A 5,554-nucleotide genomic window follows, 5' to 3' on the forward strand; every position below is an offset into this window, starting at 1 on the left:
TTTGTCTCAGCACAGCCTGCTCGGTGGCTGCTTCCTGTGCTGTCAGGACGCGGTGAGGCTCACAGCGGGAGACACCTGCCTGGCCACGCCTTGGGTGCTGCTGCAGGTGAGGGCATGGGCCTCCTCACTGGCCCCCAGAGCCTCTCAGGCTTCCCCAGCCCTGCCTCCATCAGCAAGGGGCACAGAGCTCCTATCACCTGCATGTGCTCATGCCAAGGGCTCCAATCCCCTGCCTCCTCCTCCTCCTCCTCCTCCTCCGTGAGTCCTGGTGGCTGCTGAAGCTGTCTCAGGTGCACCTCGCCTCGGCTCTTCTCCCAGATCCTGAATTATTGCTCAGAGCCACCTGCCTGCCTGAGGCGAGGCAGCAGCCCCATCTTGTCCTCATGCCTTGGTCCTCCTTAAACTACATGGCAGGTACCACCTGGTGTGGCGGTTGTTCTTTAAGACAATTTGCTATAACTCGCTTCCCCTCTTCTGTAGTTTTTAAAATCTCAGCCAGTGAGTCCTTCTGAAAGATTCACCTCGAGTGAATCTGCAGGAGCTCAGCCGGCCAGGCAGGGACCAGCCCCGGCCTATGGTCCTGGGCTAGACATCAGGGCTACAAGGAAGGCAGGGCCTCCTGCATCCAAGGCTCAGGATGGGCCTCGAGGTCTCTGCACCCAGAAGCTGGAACTGCCTGGCAGGAGGGTGGAGGGGAGACGGCAGGGGAACGTCAGGCGTACCCTTCAGCATGACTGCTGCGGGCAGCTGCAGGGGAGTGCCCGGCTGCAGAGACCAATGCCCAGCTCCAGGGACTGAGTTGGGAGGAAGGGTCAGAGGCAGGACAGCTGCTGGGACAACAGGGAACATGCAGAGCGGAGACCCAGTTCCCTGTTCATAAATAAATACATACATAAATAACTCAGAAACTTATGGGGAAAAAAGAGGTTTCCTCACAACAGCTGGAGGCTGAGGCCTGACCAGCGAGCGCCGTGCTGGCTCTGGCGAGGGCCCCCTGGGCTTGTCACAGAGCGGGAGGTATCGCAGCAGGAGAGCCAGAGGACACATGGTGAGACCTCGCAGGAGGAGGCAGGAAGCCAGAGCGGGTGGAGGGCCGGGCTTCCCTCCGGGGCTGCCTCTGTCTCTCCCAAGGGCGGCGCCCAGGCCCCATGGCCGCCCCAGACCCACCTCTGAAAGGCCCACTCTTCCCAGGCCTCCAGCAGGTGGCTTTTGAGGGTCCACACCAGCCAGGGGGGAAGCCCAGGGCCTGGGGCCCAGGTGGCGCCTCCTCTCGCCCTCACGGAGGAAGAGCTGGCTCGCGGGCGCAGAGGAGAGCTTGACGTCGCCACCCTCGGTTCCGATCCCAGGGACGGGGCCTGGGCTTGGCATGGGGGCCCTGCTCGCCCATAACGCTCCCGCCTTCCAGCCTGGGGCACCTGGGACCACGGAACTCACCCCTGCACATTTCCTCCGCTCCCACCGTGGCTAGAGCTCTCTGGCTGCATCTCCCTGGTGCCACCTCATCTCTAGACCTCTGCCAAAGGAAATTGTGTTTTAAATACTCATCGACCTAAGTGTTCCCCAATACTTACCCCTGGTACTGGTAGACTCAATGTGCATAACTTCAGAGACATAACAGATGGCTCAGAGAGGGCGTCCACAAGAGGGCAAGTAGGGATGATGAACAGCATCTGGATAAGGGAAGACGCAAGTTCTTTAAAAAATAAAAGAAAGAAAAAGAAAAGAATTACTTCTCCGTCCTTTGTACCTTATAGGAGCTAAAATGTATTCATAGGCTTTCGGGTCAGAGACAATTTGAAGAGGAGATACAGCATCCTATGACTAAGATGTTCTGGGAATTCATTTGACTCCCAGCCTTTGGGCCAGGCCTGGAGATTCAGTACAGGATGTGTGTGTCACCAGCACACAGCTGTCCTTTGGAGGCTGGGGACCACTGGAGCACTCGGCCGTTCCATGCTACCTCCCCTCCCCCCGCCACGCCCTGTATCTGTATCTGTCCCCCTAGGACAGCAACCTGGGGAGACTTCCTCTCCCCATGAAAGGTTACTATAGCAGATGGTGGAACGGCTTCTCAAGACCTACTACATGGTGAGTTTCCTTAAAACAAAAGTCGGTAGTTCTAGGAGTGTGGAATTTTGAGACAGAAAACACTTCTGTGGCTGCTTCTCCTGGTCCTCTAGATCCTCATCCTCCTCTTCCTCCTCCTCCAAATCCCCCTCCCTCTGTGTAGGCCCCTGGCCTTTCGAGTCAGAGGCCCGCATGCTGGATGACTCACTGCAAATGGTTAAATTCATAAACACAGAAGAAAGCCGATCGCTCCTGGGCTCGATAGACGTCCCGTAGCAGAGGCCGTGTGGAGGAGCAGGGGGAGGACATGAGGCCTAGGTGGACCATCCTTAGGGACCCCTCGGAGGCTGCTGGCTCCAGTCCAGCAGAGTGCTGCTGAAGTCCCAGGTGCAAGCTCCAGGGCAGAGAGCAGAGCGTGCTGGACTTCTCTTCCCCTCTGACCTGGCCCTGCAAAGGCTCGGCGCTGGTCTGAGCACAGTGACTGTCGGGGCAGGGGACATGCGGGCACCGGTGTGGCTCTGCCCCGGGAGAGCTGAGGAACGGGCGTGTCAGCAGGACTGTTGAGGAACAGGTGAACCAGAACGGAAACAGCCAACAGCCGAGCACAGGCGAGCACCTGCCCTGGACGCGGCCCGTGGGCAGCGGGCAGGCCGCCTCTCCCAGGGCCAGCGGTCTGCACAGGGCCCACCCCTGGATCTTTCTAGGAAGAGGGAGAGAGAAAAAGGAGAGCGATACATGGAAATGAACCCGAATGTGAGGCTGGAAATTCACTGGTGACCGAGCTGTCCTCGGGCTGGCAAGGGGACACCTCTGAGCACCCGGAGGAGACGCAGCCCCCAGGTTACGTTTGGTCACAGGGAAACAAGGCCCACTTTCACTTGCCTTGAGCTGGAGGCCGAAGTTCTACCCACGGCAGGAGCAGGAAGACGCCACCACACAAGGCAGGGGACCCGGAGCTGGGGCGACGGCAGAGCCACTGTTGGACGCGCCTGCCTGGGGGGAATGGCTGGCCCTCCCAGGCGCCCCAGCTCCCCTCAGCTGGTGACCGTCAGGTCACAGGCTGGGTCCCGGGATGGCTCAGTCCCACCACGTTTGCCCACGGGTGGGGACCGTCACCTGGGCTGCAATGCGGGGTGCCCTCCTGTGGGTTTCCTCCCCCTTTCCTTTGATTTTTCCTTCCACAGTTGAAGAAGCAACAGGGTGTTGGGAAACCTGTTGATTTAAAGAGAAAATGGAATTCTTCCAGAGAGACAGGTAGAAACTGAGACTGTCCCTTGCACATCCAAAGGCACGGCCACCCTGCACAGAGGGAAATGACCTCTATGTCCCTGAGCTCTGCTTGCTGGTCTCCGTCTCCAGCTCCCCTCCCCTCTCTGGGCTTTTGCTCACGGCCTGGTCTTTCTGGTGTGTGGTCCCCGACACGAGTGCTCACTAAGAATCCCTTCGCCAGGACGAAAGCTGTTCCCATCACCCAGGAAATGCTAATGCACTCAGGAGCTCTGTGTCGCCTGCTTCTATCAGGAATTTCAAAGGCCTTAGAAGCTTGGAGTCAGAAGCCGGGGACGAGGACCAAAATGTCTATTTCTTAGTGTCTATCACAGCACCATGGGGGGCAGGCAGCAACTTCCTGGAATACCAGCAGATTCTGCTCAGGCCCCGACTCAGTGACGGGAGTTTCTTTACAGGCCTTGTGAGGTAAGCATCTGCCTCTCACTTGATAATTCTCTTACTGTAATGTTTTATGATATTATTATATCATTAATATCTAAGTCAGAATCTGAAAGCCCACTTGCTATTGTGCTAAACGTGGTGCATTTACGTGGCATTTCCAGCTGCAGGGCCAACGGTCACAATGGCCCTATGAGGGAAGACACCCAAAGCCACGTTATCGTTTTGTTGGTCACTTTTGGGGCCATCCCGTCTTCAGGGAGCCACGTCCCCTTCTTGCTGCAGGTGACCCACGGCAACCCTGCTTCCCAGGGCGTGCCCAGAGTGCCTCAGCCAGACCCGCACTCGGCCTGGGCAGGCGTGCCCTTCCTGGGCTGAGGGCCGTCTTTCCTCTCCGCGGTGAAGACAGGAGAGGTGATCCCCAGGGCTCTGCGCCGCCGTCCCAGCGTCTCAGAGATGTCAGCTCTCAGAGCAGAAGGCCAAGATGTGCAGGGAGCAGAAGGGTCCGCGAGCTGGGATGTTGAGCCCCGGAGCCAGCGGCCTTCGCCCCGCGGGAGTTGGAAGTGCCCCTCAGACTCCCCCTTTGCCACACTGAGCGGGTTTCTGTCCCCCGAAGGCCTGAAGAAAGTAGATGCAGTCCCCATTCCACAGGGAGGGGGCGGAGGGAGGCCTGGCTGAAGACGGAGACTCCAGGCGCCCCAGACGACCTGGAGTCAGAGGGGCCTGTGCCCTTCGGGTGGCAGGCGGTGCACCCTCCTCAGGGCCCTTTCCTCTCGTGGGCTTTCCTCTGTTCAAAAAAGAAAGCGGCGTCTTCTCCCTCGGCCTCTGTCAGAGGTCCCCACGGTGAGCCCCCGCTTCTGCGTCCCGGGACACCCTCAGGTCCTGAGACGCGGGGGCACCCTGGGCCGACTCTCCCTCCGTGTGGGTGAGGTCCAGCGGTCACCCTCCCGTCACGAGGACACAGCTGAATGCGGTCGGTGCGCCAGCAGGATGGGCCCTGCCTGGAGCTGCCCCAGGATGCCAGGGGAACCCAAGTTCCAGCCAGACCTGGATCCCTCCCTAGGCTGGGTGGGCGCCAAGAGACTGAGTACCTGGATCCCAGGTGGGCCAGACGTTCTGCCTTCGGGGTGGGCGGCGGGCCCGACGGGCACGGTCGCCGCGATGCCCCCGCAGCTCCCTCAGCCACCTTCCTTCTCACCTCTGCTCCGTCTCCTTGCCCAGGGGGCTTTCTGCATGGGACGCTCGAGGACGGGCACGGCACTCATGTGCTGGGATGTCCTCTGAGCCCTCTCTGCCGGGAGCCAGCCAGAAACCCCGTCTGAAGGGGGAGAGGTTCTCCTCGGACCTTCACTTTCTGCCTCCCCTCCGTTGTGGGGCTGGGTCAGGAGCCGGGGCTGTGCCGGGCGGCGAGGTCCCCCCACTGAGCCACGCCCCAGCCCCACTCTTCTTTTTAAACATGTTTCATTATTTTTTAATTATTTTGTTGTTGTTATTTTTATTTAATAATAAAATATTATTTTATTTTTATTATTATTGAAGCCAGGGGCACTTGACCACCGGGCCATATCCCCAGTCGTTTTTCTTTTCTTTTTAAAAAAATCCTAGTTAGAGACAGGGTGTGGCTCAGTTGCTTACAGCCTCACTAAGTTGTCGAGGTGGGTTTTGAACTTTTGATCCTCCTGTCTCAGCCTCCCGAGCTGCTGGGATGACGGATGTGCATCACCACACCCGGCCCTTCTCTTTTATTTTGTTTTTATAAAAGGGAAAACTGAGCCACAGAGAGGGGAGATACATTAAAAATCATAGAGCTCTATTCGAC

General features: G+C 58.4%; 1 long non-coding RNA gene across 2 annotated transcripts; it reads left to right on the forward strand.

Annotated features, from left to right (window-relative positions):
• The first annotated feature begins 1,035 nt into the window (after window positions 1-1,035).
• Window positions 1,036-5,202, forward strand: LOC306664917. 2 transcript variants are annotated; one of them, XR_013764857.1, is made up of 3 exons: window positions 1,036-3,762; window positions 4,021-4,837; window positions 4,957-5,202. It is a non-coding gene; the product is annotated as an uncharacterized lncRNA (long non-coding RNA). The 2 variants fall into 2 exon arrangements; XR_013764858.1 differs by having other exon boundaries at window positions 1,036-2,088; window positions 2,772-3,762; window positions 4,021-5,202.
• The last annotated feature ends 352 nt before the right edge of the window (window positions 5,203-5,554 follow it).

Source organism: Sciurus vulgaris, assembly GCF_902686455.1.
Source record: "Sciurus vulgaris genome assembly, chromosome: 6".
Classification (NCBI taxonomy): domain Eukaryota; kingdom Metazoa; phylum Chordata; class Mammalia; order Rodentia; family Sciuridae; genus Sciurus; species Sciurus vulgaris.